We start from the raw sequence: 19,529 nt of genomic DNA on the forward strand, positions 1-19,529 counted from the left end.
CCCCCACCTGTTAGGCAAGCTAGAGAGCTATCAGAGGGGGTTTAACTGAAACATCCCTTTCAAATGCAGAAGACTAAAGCCCTGAATTGACTTTTTTTCCAGAGAATATCAGAAGAGTGGAAAAGCAGGCAGATTCTTATTTTTTGGGGGGTGGATGCTCAGGAAATTCCAGGGGGAAAACCTGAGGTCTGATTAGCCTTGCCATCAGAGCTCTTGCCGCATGACCTTGTCACGGGTGGAATTCCTCACACTGGCTCCCGGCAAGAGTTGAACTATAAAGAAAGCTGAGCACTGAAGAATTGATGCTTTTGAACAGTGGTGTTGGAGAAGACTCTCGAGAGTCCCTTCGATGGCAGAGAGATCCAACCAGTCCATCCTAAAGGAGGACAGTCCTGGGTGTTCATTGGAAGGACTGATGTTGAAGCTGAAACTCCAATACTGTGGCCACCTGATGCGAAGAGCTGGCTCATTTGAAAATATCCTGTTGCTGGGAAAGATTGAAGGCAGGAGGAGAAAGGGACGACAGAGGGTGAGATGGTTGGATGGCATCACCGACTCAATGAACATGAGTTTGGGTAAACTCTGGGAGTTGGTGATGGACAGGGATCCCTGGCGTGCTGTGGTCCATGGGGTTGCAAAGAGTTGGACACAACTGTGCGACTGAACTAACTGAATCTTACTTCAGTAGTTTCCAGTTTTTTTCAACATTTCTTTATATCTTTAAAAGTCATTGAAGACCCCGAAGAGCTTTTGTCCAGATGGAGTATATCTTTTGGTATTTATTGCACTGGAAATTAAAACTCAGAATATTAAATATACTTATTTATTAATTTAAACACTGATCAAACATATTTAAATGAAAATTAATGTCTTTAACATTATTTTACATTTTAAAAATCATTGTTTTATACTTTTGCAAATCTCTTTAATATATGGATTAATAGAAGTCATCAGGATTCTTATGTATGCTTGTATCTACTCCTGTATTAATCTGTGGTGATGCATGTTAAGTAGTCTGGAAAATCCCACTGTGTATTTTTTAAAGAATAAGGGTGAAAAAAGACAAATCACATCTTTGTTTCATTTTAATAGGTTTATTGAGATATAATATATATACAATAAGGATAATCTATTTGAAGTGTACAATTCAATGTTGTATAGTATATTTTCAAAATTATGAAAGTCAATATAAAATAATTGCAGCAGGACATTGTCATCATTGCAAAAGAAACACTATAATCATTGTCTATCCCTCTCCATTTTCCTCTCCACAGTACATTGCAATCACTACTTTTACTTCCATCTCTATAAAATTGCCTATTCTGGATATTTCATATAAATATCATCTTAATAGATATGGCTTTTTTGGTGATCAACTTCTTTCATTTATCATACTGTATAAGAGGTTCATCCATGCAACATGTACCAGTACTTCATTTCTTTTTACTGCTAAATAATTTTCCATCTATACTACATTATGTTTATCTATTCCTTATTTGAAAGGTATTAGACTTTTTTGCTGTTATAAATAGCTTTGCTGTGAACATTAGGGCACAAGATTTCATTGGACATTCGTTTTTCCCCTTAATTAAGATACCTACATGTGGAATTGCTGGGTCCTTCAGTTCAGTTCAGTTCAGTTCAGTCGCTCAGTCGTGTCCGACTCTTCGTGACCCCATGAATCGCAGCACGCCAGGCCTCCCTGTCCCATCTCCCAGAGTTCACTCAGACTCACGTCCATGAATCAGTGATGCCATCCAGCCATCTCATCCTCGGTTGTCCCCTTCTCCTCCTGCCCTCAATCCCTCCCAGCATCAGAGTCTTTTCCAATGAGTCAACTCTTCGCATGAGGTGGCCAAAGTACTGGAGTTTCAGCTTTAGCATCATTCCTTCCAAAGAAATCCCAGGGCTGATCTCCTTCAGAATGGACTGGTTGGATCTCCTTGCAGTCCAAGAGACTCTCAAGAGTCTTCTCCAATACCACAGTTCAAAAACATCAATTCTTTGGCGCTCAGCTTTCTTCACAGTCCAACTCTGACATCCATACATGACCACAGGAAAAACCATAGCCTTGAATAGACGGACCTTAGTCAGCAAAGTAATGTCTTTGGTTTTGAATAGGCTATCTAGGTTGGTCATAACTTTTGTTCCAAGGAGTAAGCGTCTTTTAATTTCATGGCTGTAGTCACCATCTGCAGTGATTTTGGAGCCCCAAAAAATAAAGTCTGGCACTGTTTCCACTGTTTCCCCATCTATTTCCCAGGAAGTGATGGGACTGGATGCCATGATCTTTGTTTTCTGAATGTTGAGCTTTAAGCCAACTTTTTCGCTCTCCTCTTTCACTTTCATCAAGAGGCTTTTTAGCTCCTCTTCACTTTCTGCCATAACGGTTGTGTCATCTGCATATCTGAGGTTACTGATATTTCTCCCGGCAATCTTGATTCCAGCTTGTGTTTCTTCCAGTCCAGAGTTTCTCATGATGTACTCTGCATAGAAGTTAAATAAGCTGGGTCCTTGGTAAACATAAATAACGTTTTGAAATGTTGCCAAGCTATTTTTCATAGCAGGTCTACCATTTTACATTCCCATTATCAATGTAACAAAGACTAGTTTATCCATATTCTCACCAACACTGTTATTATCTATTTTTATTTTGGCCAGTCCAATGGGTAATTTTTGTTTATATTTTCACAATGACTAATTATCTTGATCATCTTTTCATGTATGTATTGTATATTCATATAACTTCTTTAGAGAAATGTATGTCTCAACTCTTTAAAACCATTTTTAGTTGAGCTATTTGCCCTTTTGCTATTGAGTTGTAGGAGTTCTTTTTATATTCTGGATACAAGTCCCTAGGATGGCTAATTTAATGTGTTATTTAGGCTTGGGTCACCATGCCCAGATTTGGTCAAACATTATTCTAGGTGAAGATGTTTAATTAGATGATATTAACATTGAATTAGTGAACTTTTAGTTAAGATTGCTCTTCACAATATGAATGCACCTCATTCAATTGGATAAAGGCTGTAATAGAACAAGGATTAATAATTCTGTCTCAGATTGTCTTTTGGACTCACTGCAACTCTTCACTGGGCCTCCATCCAGCAAGCCTTCCCTTCAGATTTTGAATGTACCAAACATTCACAATCACAAAGTCCATCTCTTTAAAATATATATCTCTCTGTGTATACAAATCCTGTTGTTTCTGTATCTCTGGAGAACCCTGGCTAATACAGTATTTTATCAGATACACGATTTACAAATATTTTCTGTCTCTAGGTTTTCTTTCCATTTTTCTTAAATGGTGCCCTTTAAAGCACATATTTTTAATATTTTGTTTAAATTCAACTTATGAGTCTACTCTTTTATTATTCATGCTTTTCGTGCTACATCTAAGACCTCTTTGCCTAAGCTAAGTTCATCTAGATTTACTCTTCTATTTTAAGGTTAGCTCTTATATTTGTCTATTATCCACAAAAAGTTAACCTTTGTATATGAACAGAGGTAGGTGTTCAAATTTGTAATTTTTCCTGTGTTATTATCTCAGGTATATTTGTTGAACTTACTATTATTTTGAAAATATATTTCCTTCTACTAACACACAGAAAGGGTCCCTGAACCACTCTTTGAGAACGTCTAAGTATCATCACACTCTGACTATCACTTAAATGAAAATCTAGCATTTCTAATCTACTGTAGCATGTATTTGGTCAGTCTCATGCAATATTTATCCTATATTATCATGGGAAAGAAAATTTAGAATAATGACCATGTGTAATGTCATCTGACAAAGAAGTGAATCTTTATGAATTACCTAAATACAAGTTGAAATTCAATTTAATTTGCTTCCCTCTTTTTTTTCCCCCTTGGTGTTTAAATCAGAAATAACATTGACATTTTCTTGAGACATCATTGCTTTGAAAAAAATTCCTTTTCCCTCTAAATGTCTATGGACTTCTAACTTTGTAGTTATATAATTATGGTAACATTATAGTTTACTGCCTATTGCATTTCACTTTTTATAAAGTAATACCTGTGAAAAATATCTTCCTATGAGACTCCTTAGGGTCATGGGCTTCCCTGGTAGCTCAGACAGTAAAGCGTCTGCCTGCAGTGCAGGAGACCCAGGTTTGATTCCTGAGTTGGGAAGATCCCCTGGAGAAGGAAATGGCAATCCACTCCAGTAATCTTGCCTGGAAAATCCCATGGACCTAGAGGAGCCTGACAGGGTACAGTCCATGGGGTCGCAAAGAGTCGGACACGACTGAGCGACTTCACTTTCACTAGGGTCATGTAAACTGTGATCTAACTTTAGGTTATAAGACAACAACAAAAAACTCCTAAAAGGGCAAGAATAAAGCCACTAATCTTAAATGCTTACCTGACATACCAAGCACTCAGGTAGGTATTAAGATATACATTATTTTAATTAAACTTGAGAATAAGCTGTGTAACCATTATTTTCCTCTTTTAAAAATAAAAGGGCTTTACATTATCATTTCTAGAAAACTATTGTACTAAAACTAAAATATTGAACAGAGAATAATTCGAACTAAAGAAAACCCCAAACTGAAAGAAGTACACTGAGAAAGAAATGAAAAGAGATAAGACCCATTAATATGCTTTGTTTCAAGTAAATATATCTAAAATTGTGTTAAATGAGATAGGCTTTGCCACTGTATATCAGAAAAGCATTTTCTGAGGTAGGGAAAGTTAGAACACTTGGAAAACATAATGTTTTACATTTTCATGAATTTCTTTCCCTATCATTGCTGATTACAAAGATATTTGCATGTAAATAGGAATTTTCTACTCTGTAATCAGCAGGCTGTTTCTTCAGTTTGCTGTGCATACTCTCACCATGTGTCCTTTTTTTTTTTTTTTTCCCTTTCCTCAGTAATCAATTCAAATACCACAGACACTGGGCTGTGAAATCATCAAATAATCCAAGATTAGAAACACTTATAAGATCAAAAGGGGGGAAACACTTTTTGGACAATAGTCTCAAAACTCTACAAATAATGGTCACTCTAAAGTAAGAAAAATTTTAATAGTTTAAAAATGCTTAATCTACCATAAGATGTGTAATCAAAATATTGATATAAATGTCAATATGTGGATTTGATGCCTTACCCAAGTCCAATAACTTCAGTGCTAATCTCAATGAATACTTTATTCACATTTACCCTTTATCTTCAGACCTTCTATAAAATCTAACTGGACTTTCATATAGAATTTCTCCCTTTGGAGGAATATATGTGTCAACCCACACTAGTCGGATAATTCAGTTCAGTTCAGTTCAGTTCAGTCGCCCAGTCGTGTCCGACTCTTTGCGACCCCATGATTCGCAGCACACCAGGCTTCTCTGTCCATCAACATCTCCCGGAGTTCACTCAAATTCACATCAATCAAGTCGGTGATGCCATCCAGCCATCTCATCTTCTGTCGTCCCCTTTTCCTCCTGCCCCCAATCCCTCCAAGCATCAGAGTCTTTTCCAATGAGTCAAGTCTTCACATGAGATGGCCAAAGTACTGGAGTTTCAGCTTTAGTGTCATTCCTTCTGAAGAACACCCAGGGCTGATCTCCTTTAGAATGGACTGGTTGAATCTCCTTGAGTCCAAGAGACTGTCAAGAGTCTTCTCCAACACCACAGTGTAAAAGCATCAATTCTTCGGGACTCAGCTTTCTTCACAGTCCAACTCTCACATCCATACATGACCACAGGAAAAACCATAGCCTTAACTAGATGGACCTTTGTTGGCAAAGTAATGTCTCTGCTTTTAAATATACTATCTAGGTTGGTCATAACTTTTCTTCCAAGGAGTAAGCATCTTTTAATTTCAGGGCTGCAGTCACCATCTGCAGTAATTTTGGAGCCCCCCAAAAATAAAGTTTGACACTGTTTTCACTGTTTCTCCATCTATTTGCCTTGAAGTGAGACCGGATGCTATGACCTTCGTTTTCTGAATGTTGAGCTTTCAGCCAACTTTTTCACTCTCCTCTTTCACTTTCATCAAGAGGTTTTTTAGTTCCTCTTCAATTTCTGCCATAAGGGTGGTGTCATCTGCATATCTGAGGTTATTATTATTTCTCCCAGCAATCTTGATTCCAGCTTGTGATTCTTCCAGTCCAGCGTTTCTCATGGCGTACTCTGCATATAAGTTATATAAGCAGGGTGACAACATACAGCCTTGATGTACTCCTTTTCGTATTTGGAACCAGCTGTTGCTCCATGTCCAGTTCTAACTCTTACTTCCTGACCTGCATACAGATTTCTCAAGAGACAGGTCAGGTGCTCTGGGATTCCCATCTCTTTCAGAATTTTCAACAGTTTATTGTGGTCCACACAGTCAAAGGCTTTGGCATAGTCAAGAAAGCAGAAATAGATGTTTTCTGGAATCTCTTGCTTTTTTGATCATCCAGAGGATGTTGGCAATTTGATCTCTGGTTCCTCTGCCTTTTCTAAAACCAGCTTGAACATTTGAAAGTTCATGGTTCATGTATTGTTGAAGTCTGGCTTGGAGAATTTTGAGCATTATTTTACTAGTGTGTGAGACGAGTGCAATTATGTGGTAGTTTGAGAATTATTTGGCATTGCCTTTCTTTGGGATTGGAATGAAAACTGACCTTTTCCACTCCCGTGGCCACTACTGAGTTTTCCAAATTTGCTGGCATATTGAGTGCAGGACTTTCACAACATTATCTTTCAGGATTTAAAGAGCTCAACTGGATTCCATCACCTCCACTAGCTTTGTTCATAGTGATGCTTTCTAAGGCCCACTTGACTTCACATTCCAGGATGTCTGGCTCTAGGTGAGTGATCACACCATTGTAATTATCTCGATCATGAAGATCTTTTTTTGCACAGTTCTTCTGTGTATTCTCGCCACCTCTTCTTAATAGCTTCTGCTTTTGTTAGGTCCATACCACTTCTGTCCTTTATCAAGCCCATTTTTGCATGAATTTTCCCTTGGTATCTCTAATTCTCTTGAAGAGACCTCTAGTATTTCTCATTCTGTTGTTTTCCTCTATTTCTTTGCATTTATCACTGAGGAAGGCTTTCTTATCTCGCAATTCTTTGGAACTCTGAATTCAGATGCTTGTATCTTTCCTTTTCTCCTTTGATTTTCACTTCTCTTCTTTTCACAGCTATTTGTAAGGCCTCCCTAGACAGCCATTTTGCTTTTTTTGCATTTCTTTTCCATGGGGATGGTCTTGATCCCTGTCTCTATACAATGTCACGAACCTCCGTCCATAGTTCATCAGGCACTCTGTCTATCAGATCTTGTCCCTTAAATCTATTTCTCACTTCCACTGTATAATCATAAGGGATTCGATTTAGGTCATACCTGAATGGTCTAGTGGTTTTTCCTACTTTTTTCAAGTTAAGTCTGAACTTGGCAATAAGGAGCTCATGATCTGAGCCACAGTCAGCTCCCAGTCTTTTTTTTTGCTGACTGTGTAGAGCTTCTCCATTTTTGGCTGCAAAGAATTATAATCAAACTGATTTCGGTGTTGACCATCTGGTGATGTCCATGTGTAGAGTCTTCTCTTGTGTTGTTGGAAGAGGGTATTTGCTATGACCAGTGCATTCTCTTGGCAAAATTCTATTAGCCTTTGCCCTGCTTCATTCCATATTCCAAGGCCAAATTTGCCTGTTATTCCAGGTGTTTTTTGACTTCCAACTTTTGCATTCCAGTCCCCTATAATGAAAAGGACATCTTTTTGGGGTGTTAGTTCTAAAAGGTCTTGTAGGTCTTCATAGAACTGTTCAACCTCAGCTTCTTCAGCATTCAGGTTGGAGCATAGACTTGGATTACTGTGATATTGAATGGTTTGCCTTGGAAATGAACAGAGATCATTCTGTCATTTTTGAGATTGCATCCAAGTACTGCATTTTGGACTCTTTTGTTGACCATGATGGCTACTCCATTTCTTTTATGGGATTCCTGCCCACAGTAGTAGATATATTGGTCATCTTAGTTAAATTCACCCATTCCAGTCCATTTTAGTTCTCTGATTCCTAGAATGTCGATGTTCACTCTTGCCATCTCCTGTTTGACCACTTCCAACTTGCCTTGATTCATGGACCTGACATTCCAGGTCTTATGCAATATTGGTCTTTACAGCGTCAGACCTTGCTTCTATTACCTGTCACATCCACAACTGGGTATTGTTTTTGCTTTGGCTCCATCCCTTCATTCTTTCTAGAATTATTTCTCCACTGATCTCCAGTAGCATATTGGGCACCTACCGACCTGGGGAGTTCCTCTTTCAGTATCCTATCATTTTGCCTTTTCATACCGTTCATGGGTTCTCAAGGCAAGAATACTGAAGTGGTTTGCCATTCCCTTTTCCAGTGGGCCACATTCTGTCAGACCTCTCCACCATGACCCACCTGTCTTGGGTGGCCCCCCAGGGCATGGCTTAGTTTCATTGAGTTAGACAAGCCTGTGGTCCTAGTGTGATTAGATTGACTAGTTTTCTGTGATTATGGTTTCAGTGTGTCTGCCCTCTGATGCCCTTTTGCAGCACCTACTGACTTCTTGGGTTTCTCTTACCTTGGACGTGGGGTATCTCTTCACGGCTACTCCAGCAAAGTGCAGCTGCTGCTCCTTACCTTGGAAGAGGGGTATCTCCTCACCGTTATAATATTATATATTATGAATATATAATAGGCACTTCAAATAAAATTATCCTCTCCCAAAACAGAATTCATGACATGTTCCCATACTTACGTTAGGTAGTTAGAATAAGAATAAAAGAGTCCAGAATGGCGGTGGCTAAATCAAGGAAGATAAAAACCAGCGAAAATAGAACAAAGGAAGGTCCAAGGACCAGACTGAGAACCTCAGGTAAAACAAACAGCACTCCTGGCTAGCCCAACTTACATAAGAGAGGCCCGGGGGAGTAGAAAAAAACATATAAAAAGAGGAGCCAAAATTAAGCCAAGGGCTTCTCTTTTCTTCGTGTCTTTCTGGTCAGCCTGCCCTCATGCCTCAAGGATGTATTTTCCTTTACTTTCTAAATGAAACTAAGCTACTAAGCTATAATACGGGGTTGTAACTCTGGGCGGTCTGAGGGCTGTAACACTGTCCATCACTTCAAATTTTTATTGCAACGAGACAGAACTGAAGAAATTACACTTTCCTGACACTTGTTTTTCCTCCTAAGAAGGAACTATCATCAAAAGCTCAGCTGGTCATACCAAAAAAACATAAGAGCTATTGTTGATTCTTGTCCTACCTTTCATTTTTAATTCATTATACACATGTATATAGATGTATACATATATTGTGATTCTATCCACTTATCTGTTTCTACATTCACCCCTTTAATCACCGCAACGTAATCCTGAGAGTTTCCTCTTTTGAAACATTTTGGGTAATCTTAGATTTCTTTTCATTTGTGTGTTATAAATTTCACAAAATGATTAATAATTTTAGTGAAATTTATATTAAAATAAGTTATGCCACTAGAAAAAAATACACAGATGCTTAACAGAAAAAGATATTTGCAAATGCACGTCTGAGTAGGCATCATGTTTTTGTAGAGCCTGTCACTGGCTATAGAGAAGTAGTTTGAGTTTTAAAATAATTCACTTTGAGTAGTCTATGTGGATGGAGGGCTGTGAGAGAAGCATCTTCAGATTTTTTAAAATAACTTCTTTATATGTCTTTTATTAAACACACTTATGTTGATTGCTGTGCAATTTACATGGCAAAAGGAAATGATTCATAGTCTTCATGACTGCCTGAATTCATTTTTTTAAATGTTAATTGTAAACAGAATTGGGGATTTTTGCAGCTGGCTCTTAGTCCTATGATGGTAGACACTTCACCTAAAGCAAAACCAAGGTTTGAGATCAGACAAGCATGAAGACAAATTCAACTATTGGGCAATATGTCTGTCTGTTTCTCTGTCTCCTTTCCCATTTTATTCCCTTTCTTTCTTTTTTTTTTTTTTAATTTCTTTTTGCTTTTTTTAATAAACAAGTATTGGCCTCATTATGTAATAAGACTTTTGCCAGGAATCAAGTAAAAAGAGACAAATAAACACATTCTCAATGTCCTCAAAGATTTCTAGTTTAGCAGGAAAATCAGATAGTTAGAGGAATTTTAAACATTTCAGGAGATAATAAGATTAACTCTTCTTATAAAATGTCAGAGAAAGTTTCAAAAGAAGAGGAAGCATTTGAGCTCAATTTGACCCATCAAAAGAGGTTATCTCCCTGATATACATGATAGGATTTCATGAATATTTTTTCTTAATTATTATTTTTCCTCTCTAGGTAACATATTATCCTGGGAGATTTTCAATATTTCTTTCATGAAAGTCAGGTTTCAAATTAAATCTAAGAAAATCATGTTGTAGCAACTTAATTTGGCACACATTCCTGTATCTACACTTTTAGGTAATGAGGGTAATGCAAAGACTAACTACATGTGCCCAGCAATCTTTCTCTGGTGGCTCAGATGGGAAACAATCTGCCTGCAATACGAAAGACCTGGGCTCGATCCCTGGATTGGGAGGACCCTCTGGACGAGGGCAGGGCAACCCACTCCAGTATTCTTGTCTGGAGAATCCCCATGGACAGAGGAGCCTGGTGGGCTATAGTCTGTAGTGTCACAAAGAGTCAGACACGACTGAGCAACTAAGCAGCAGCAGGAACAATCCAAAAACTTGCAGTTTAAGTTCAGTTCAGTTGCTCAGTCATGTCCCACGCTTTACAACCCCATGAACCACAGCACGCCAGGCCTCCCTGTCCATCATCAACTCCCGGAGTTTACCCAAACTCATGTCCATTGAGTCGGTGATGCCATCCAGCCATCTCATCCTCTGTCGTCCCCTTCTCCTCCTGCCCTTAATCCCTCCCAGCATCAGGGTTTTTTCCAGTGAGTCAACTCTTCACATGAGGTGGCCAAAGTATTGGAGTTTCAGCTTCAGCATCACTACTTCCAATGAACACCCAGGACTGACCTTCAGAATGGACTGGTTGGATCTCCTTGCAGTCCAAGGGACTCTTAAAAGTCTTCTCCAACACCACAGTTCAAAAGCATCAATTCTTGGCACTCAGCTTTCTTCACAGTCCAACTGTCACATCCATACACGACCACTGGAAAAACCATAGCCTTGACTAAACGGACTTTTGTTGGCAAAGTAATGTCTCTGCTTTTCAATATGCTCTCTAGGTTGGTCATAACTTTCCTTCCAAAGAGTAAGCGTCTTTTAATTTCATGGTTGCAAACACCATCTGCAGTGATTTTGGAACCTAAAAAAATAAAGTCAGCCACTGTTTCCCCGTCTATTTGCCATGAAATGATGGGACCGAATGCCATGATCTTCGTTTTCTGAATGTTGAGCTTTAAGCCAACTTCTCCTCTGTCATTTTCATCAAGAGGCTCTTCAGTTCTTCTTTGCTTTCTGCCATAAAGGTGGTGTCATCTGAGTATCTGAGGTTACTGACATTTCTCCTGGTAGTCTTGATTCCAGCTTGTGCTTCTTCCAGCCCAGCATTTCATGATGTACTCTGCATGTAAGTTAAATGAGCAGGGTAACAATATACAGCCTTGACATACACTTTTTCCTATTAGGAACCAGTCTGTTGTTCCATGTCCAGTTCAAACTGTTGCTGACCTGCATATGGGTTTCTCAAGAGGCAGGTCAGGTGGTCTGTTATTCCTATCTCTTTTAGAATTTTCCACAGTTTATTGTGATCCACACAGTCAAAGGCTTTGGCATAGTCAATAAAGCACAAATAGATGTTTTTCTGGAACTCTCGTGCTTTTTCCATGATCCAGCGGATTTTGGCAATTTGATCTCTGGTTCCTCTGCCTTTTCTAAAACCAGCTTGAACATCTGGAAGTTCATGGCTCACGTATTGCTGATGCCTGGCTTGGAGAATTTTGAGTATTACTTTACTAGCATGTGTTCAGTTCAGTTCAGTCTCTCAGTCGTGTCCAACTCTTTGCAACCCCATGAACTGCAGCACACCAGGCCTCCCTGTCCATCACCAACTCCTGGAGTTCACTCAGATTCACATCCATTGAGTCAGTGATGCCATCCAGCCATCTCATCCTCTGTCATCCCCTTCTCCTCCTGCCCCCAATCCCTCTCAGCATCAGAGTCTTTTCCAATGAGTCAACTGTTCATGTGAGGTGGCCAAAGTACTGGAGTTTCAGCTTTAGCATCATTACTTCCAAAGAAATCCCAGGGCTGATCTCCTTCAGAATAGACTGGTTGGATCTCCTTGCAGTCCAAGGGACTCTCAAGAGATGAGTGCAATTGTGCAGTAGTCTGAGCATTCTTTGGCATTGCCTTTCTTTGGGATTGGAATAAAAACTGACCTTTTCCAGTCCTGTGGCCACTGCTGAGTTTTCCAAATGTGCTGGTATATTGAGTGCAGCACTTTCACAGCATCAAATTTCAGAATTTGAAATAGCTCAACTGGAATTCCATTACTTCCACTAGCTTTGTTCATAGTGATGCCCTCTAAGGACCACTTGACTTCACATTCCAGGATGTTTGGCTGTAGGTGAGTGACCACACAATCATGATTATCTGGGTCATGAAGATCTTTTTTGTACAGTTCTTCTGGGTGTTCTTGCCAACTCTTCTTAATATCTTCTGCTTCTGTTAGGTCTATACTATTTCTGTCCTTTATCAGATAGAGGTAATGTAAATTGAATTTAGCCATAGATACTTGAAAGTGGGGCAAAGAAGAGGAAAAAATGAATCCAGTTTGGGGGAATCTCATGCTTATAAAACCAGGAAAGGGATCCTAAGATAAAACAAAACTAAGCTTACAAATATTAATTAGGTATGAATGTGAACTTTTCTTTAGAATAAGAAGAAATTTGTTATATATTTTAATATATATTATATACAATATAAATAATTATACAATTGCTAAGAATATATAATTGTTATATATAATATATAATTGGTATATATGTTATATATACAATATATAAATAACTGATGAATATCATTTTTAAAGGAAAATTACACTGGACCCTTATTAAAGAAAAAGGAAGATTTTTTTTCAAGACCACTGCATTTGGAGAGAGCAATTTGTCACTGTGGAGAACAAAAGGCAGGGAGATGATTAAATTCTGAGGTGAGCTGGTGAAAAAGTGGGGGAAGGTTGGTCAGTGTGATGGTTCAATGCATTTCCTAAGTGTTGCTTTGGAAAGTTAGGCTCCTACATTCCCAGAGTGATTGGGAGACAGGAACTCTCTCTTTCTTGACTTTTACGTTCCAAATAAATAACACTCATTTCACTTTTAGAAAGACATTTCTAGATGCAGAAGATTTCTGACTCAAAGAGGTAGAGAAAGAATGAACAATTTCAACTTTTCCAAAGTAAATGCTCTAAGAAAAGGGAGATAGAAAGAAACCTGTGTAAAGTATAGTCAAACTGAGGAAATGGTAGTCTGTTCTGTTCACTACCAAAATGATCAAATCCTGAGAAATATTTTTTCTAAATTTCTTACACATTTATATGTTAGCTTTCTTTTCTGTAATCATTAGATACATTATATTTGATTATACCATTATACTATTTCTTATAGAAAAATTCAATTTTCTCTTCAGTACGTTTGGCTAAAATAAATTTAAAGAAGTTTATCTCAGATTTACTACTTATGATTAATAGTATCAAGAAAATTTTAGGATGGTTGCCATATTTAAAGAAATTACTGCCAGATTTGTTTCATATGTGTGCTCTAAAATTTCATAGAATTGCACATTTTTTTGTTCAATAACTAATCATAAATACTCTCTGAACTAATCATATCCATCCACCAATCTGCCAGAAATTTCCTTGCTGTAGTTGCATATTTTGTTTACATTATTTTTGCCAGTGTTAGTATTTCATGTCAAATAAATAAAAAGGAAATATTCTGAATAGTGTGATTAGGTAAGGCAAACTCAGGTATGTGGAATAGGCATGAGCAATTTCTGGTCTGGTAGAACTCACTTTGACTATTGTTTGGTGTGTAACCTGAGCACCAGTTTGCAGAACACTAGTGAAGCATTAGGAAAACTGGGCAGACAGGGGTCAGGCATGGTTGGTTCATGACAGAAATGTATATATTATGTTCACAAAGCTAAACGTAAAATCCCCTCTTTGTTTTTTTTTGGTAGGGTCATATCATACAGCATGTAGAATTTTAGTTCTCCAACCAAGGATGGAACCCATTCCCCCTGAAGTTGGAGCACAGCCTTAACCACCAGACTGCAAGGGATGTCCCCCCTTTACCTATGAAGTCTAAATGGTGGAACCGAACATCATTTGGCTATTTTGGTAAAGACAGTGATTTCTTTTTTTTTTTTTTTTTTCAAACAGAATACAAATAAATTGCCAGATGAAAATGATAAAACCGGAAAATTTTTGTTAGAATGGCAAATTTTGTAACTGAGATTTTTGTTTGTTTGTTTAAATTTCATCAAATAATTTGTTACCATTATATGCAGGGCAGATAATACTCTTGCCTTGCTGAGCAAATGGAAGAGAAAGAATCAAACAGAAAAGAAAGTTAATTTAAAGCTGATCTAAGAGTTAACTTGAACAGAATCCCATTACCAGCTCTATAACTATGCCTTTGCATATATATAGGGAAAATTTTTCAAGGACAGTATAAAGCAAAATGTGCATTACATGCCATCTAAAGTAAGTTCCATTTCTGTGCTTGAATGGATAAAATGCTGCAAAATGAACACCGCTTGAAAAGACCTACTGAGAGACTGGAAATAATATTTTAAAAGGCCTTCAATGTCACAGAGGTAATTACTTTTCTTATGAGATAAGTGCTATCCTATGTTAGTAAAAGGAAAAGATGACACTGTTTGTCTTGTTCATTGCTGCAATATGATTTATCACAGTTCGTTTATGAGAGCCTCATATTTCCTTGTCATATTTCGATTATGATTTTTTCAGGGAAAATAATATTTTCACTTTTCAATTTAAATTTAGTGTACAATCATAGTTGTCTGAAAACATATTGACAATCACAACAACAAACTTAGAAAAATTAGAGTTCAGTTCAGCTTTCCTTTTTTACTTTAATGAAACTACACAAGAGAAAATAAGAGAAGACTGAAAGAACCTCACATTTTTCTGGAAAAAGTTGAACACATTTTGAAAAAGGATGACAGTGTTTTAACCATATCAAGTTCATAGTAGTCTGATTTTCAAAATCAATGTGGCTTATAATTATATACTTTTAGTATCATCTGGAAAATTAAAATAATTCTTTCCAAATTATTCTTTGGAGAATTCTTTCTACATTCTCTCCACTATGTTCATACATAAAAGAAATTGCATTTCTAATCAAATAAGGAATAATTTCCTCAGATATATAGAAATAAGGTGACATTAGGTTAGTATACACCCTTTGAAATCATTGACTTGTCCAGCCTTCATGTATATACTTTCACAGTTTGAGGTTGTTTATAAGTTTATTCAGGAAGGTTTTAGTGTCATTTCTGTGTTACACTTTAAAGTACATTTTCTTTTGAAGTGGACAAAGACTAGAATGTCATATTTTGCAAGCTAAGATGATTTATAATTAAATCACATGTTACATAAAAAAACTTTAATTGTAAAATCAAATTTATCCAAGCCCTTCCTAACAAGAATTAATACAATCAAGTATGAATAGTACCATTGTGTCTATTAGTTGGTAAAACCTTAGCGGAGGGACAATTTCAATCCACATATAATCAATTAAAATGTACTTACTTGTATGCCAGCAATTTCATTTCTGAGTTTATAACAAGGCAATAATTCTCTCCATTTCAACATTTTAAAGATATCAGACTATTTGATGAAACCAAAATGTTAAACAATGGTGAACCTTTCAAATTTGGTCTTACTTGGCAATAATTAAAAATGATATTGGTGATATATATACAGAAAATATGTTCATAATAATTCAAGTGATTGTTCTCTAAGTCACTAAGTCATGCTTGACACTTTGTGACCCCATGGACTGTATAGCTCACCAGGTTCCTCTGTCCATGGGATTTCCCAGGCAAGAAAACTGGAGTAGGTTGCAATTTCCTTCAAGGGATCTTCCTACCCAGGGATCAAACTCAGGTCTCCTGCTTCAGCAGATGGATTTTTTACCATTGAGCCACCAGGGAAGTCCATTTAAAGATAGCTATATGTAAATTATCAACATTATATTTCATTATTTTACTTTTTGAATGTGGTTTAAATGTACATAGAAGTTTTGGGAAAGGACAGAAACCAAAATATCCACCAATAATTGATATCTTATTTAATAGTAAAACTCAAAATTCATTCCCAATTATTTGCACTGAAAAATGTTTGTGACTAAATAAATAAGTCAATGAACACCATCAATTAAGAAAAATAAAAATAATAATTTGAATAATAATATTATAAAAATAATAATATATTCTCACCTGTAATGTTAGACATTTTTCAATGACATACTTGGAAATGCAGTAAGGGAAAAATCACTGTAAAAAAAAAACCAAAAATTAGAAAGGAGAAAAAGAAAACTATAATTATTTGCAAATGATAGTATTTTATACAGAGAAAACACAAGAGAATTAATTAAAACTTAAAACTGTATATATTTTAAAGAGTGTGACTAGAATTAAATCCAAATACTACATACAGCAATAAAAGAATGGAAAATAAAATGGAAAAAAAGATGCCTACACTCAAAGTGGAAATAAAATAAATAATGAAATGCCTGGAAATACATTTTACAAGTTGAATCTATGAGCGTATATAATTGTAACTACATAATTTTTTACAATATATAAAAGAAACTGAATGTTAGGCTATTTATCCTTTACTATGAATGAGAAGACAATATTTAAATATACCAATTCTTAAGCTGATCAAAATATTTAAAGCAATCATAATATTTCCAATGGTGACATTTTTGGACTTGAACATGAAGTCAATATGAAGGAACCAAGTCAAAATTAATAAATAAATAAATAAATAAAATGAATGGGCCCAGAAACAAGTAGACAATTTGCTACATTATACATCAAACCCAAAATTATTTTTAAAGCATAGTGCAAATTCAAGAGCAGGCAGATATATGAAAACACATATACAGAGAACATATAAAGATACAATTAATATATAATGTGGTATGTAACAAAGTTTGCATTTTTATATGAGAGATGATGGATTATTCAGTAAATGAAGATGAGGTAGTGATTTTTAAAGTATGAGGTTGAATTATTCCAAATCTTATATCAAAGAAATTCCAAATGGATGAATAACAATATTTTAAAAAGTCAGAGAAACCAAAACAAAGCTAGAAAAAATATGTAAATGAATAATACACATACTATTGAAACCAACACAAACCATTTTACCATTTTACCATAACAGAGGAGGTTAATATATATATAATACACATTATTGTGTATATTATATATATACATTTATTATGTATATATATACATTATATGTATTATTATTATCTATTATTATATGTATAATCTATATACATATAATATATATACATAAATACATATAATATACATTCATTATGTATATTATATATATAATAAAAAGATTAGTAGGGGAGAGAGAGGTAGAGAAAGATTGACTTTTTAAATGTTAAAATATTTATGCCATTATCACATAGTAGAATTCATTGTCTTTCTTAATTTATAGAAGAAAACAGCAGTAGACTTTCCGTATTTCTAAATATATATAATTTGCATTATAAGAACAAAAAATAACTAATTTCACTTTTTAAAAGTGCATATTTATTCTATCAGTTTTATTTCTGGCCAAGTGCACCTTAAATAACTTGTCAAGAGATATGAGAATACTATGTATGTATACATCATATTTTTTCAGGAACAATCATTCCAGCTATATTTATAATAATAAACTGTTTATGCAATCTGAATTTAACACACTCAGGCATTCATTGCTTTGGAAAAACATTCATACTTTGTACAATGAGGCAGATAATCAAATAAATATATTTAACTGAAAATATTTAATTGGTCTTAACTTCACTTAACCACAAAGTATGAATGTTTTTCCATAGCAATGAGTGCCTGACTGTCTTTCTTGTGTTCATTTCATAGTGGCTTCAGATATACCCTACCTCCAATCCCTACTATATTTCGCTCACTATTTTCCAGGCAATGTGTCTTTTAACACAAACACTTTAGTTTTGGCATATCATTTGGCATCTTACTATGAAAAATGAAAATTTAGTTTTCTTACCTCCTCTATACACAGAGATACACAATACACAGATACACAATAAACATGCTTCCCATTAGCCCATTCTATCAATATTTTCAGATTTGGCTAGACAAATATTCAGTATTTATATTCTTGGAACTGCATTAATTATTTTCCACTCAGTCATGTAATATACTCCAATTGGGTTTCATTTATATAATAGTTTTTAATCAATAAATAATTTCAATAGTTATAGATTTTAAAATAGTTATTCAGCAATGTATAAGAAGTAGTTATTTCTACTTATTTCTCTTATAGACTTACAAGCATTTTTCTCTTACCTTGTTTTTAAATGAACGTAAAAACATATGCATTTGTAATAAATATTTATGTAAAATAAACTTTAAGAATAAATCTATAAAAATGCAGTGCTAAAAGAGAGTACATACTGATCTATGACTTAAGTAGAATGAACACAAATACAGAGTAATGAAAATAATTTTTTTAATTATTGAAAACCTACATTACAATACTAATTTTAAAAAGAAAGAAGAAAATTCTAACACTAGTGTAACAATTTACATTATGTTGCCCTCTGTTTTATTTTCTTATCCACAGACAGACATAAACATGATAATGATATTATTATTATAGTTGTTTTTTCACTACTTATTGATCTTTACCTGTTTTCTAGGTCTCCAGCTATAAATTTTATGTGCATCCTATGACTTAAGCCTTATGACATGTTGTAGGCTATATTAATTTTACATTTTATAGAACAAAATATTTGATATTAAAAAAGATGTTTTCTTCCAATTAAACTGCATTTCATTAAGTCTAATTACTATATTATTGGGCTTCCCAGGTGTCTCAGTGGTAAAGATGCTATCTGCCAATGCAGGGAGATGTCAGAAATGAGAGTTCGATCCCTGGGTCCGGAAGATCCCATGATGAAGGAAATGGCAATGCACTCCAGTATGCTTGTCTGAAAAACTCCATGGATGGAAGAGCCTGGAGTGATGGGAGTCTCAAAGAGTTGGACACAAGCTGAGTGACTGAGCACGCGTCATTATGTCATCATTAAAATTTTCTTATTTAACCCATTTAGTTATGTAATAATTTCCAATCTTTGTTTGTTTAGGCTCAAAATCTTTACCTTTCCCCCAAACCTGCTTCCCCTAACTCTGTCATGAGCAAAGTCCATTAAGACACCCCAGGATATGAAAATGGAATCTGGGTAATAAAATAACACTAACCGTTTTATTTGTTGTTGTTATTTTTTTTTTCCCTTTGTGCACCATCTAGTTTGACTTGGTCCTA

This window comes from Oryx dammah, unplaced genomic scaffold (assembly GCF_014754425.2).
Source record: "Oryx dammah isolate SB20612 unplaced genomic scaffold, SCBI_Odam_1.1 HiC_scaffold_29, whole genome shotgun sequence".
NCBI lineage: Eukaryota > Metazoa > Chordata > Mammalia > Artiodactyla > Bovidae > Oryx > Oryx dammah.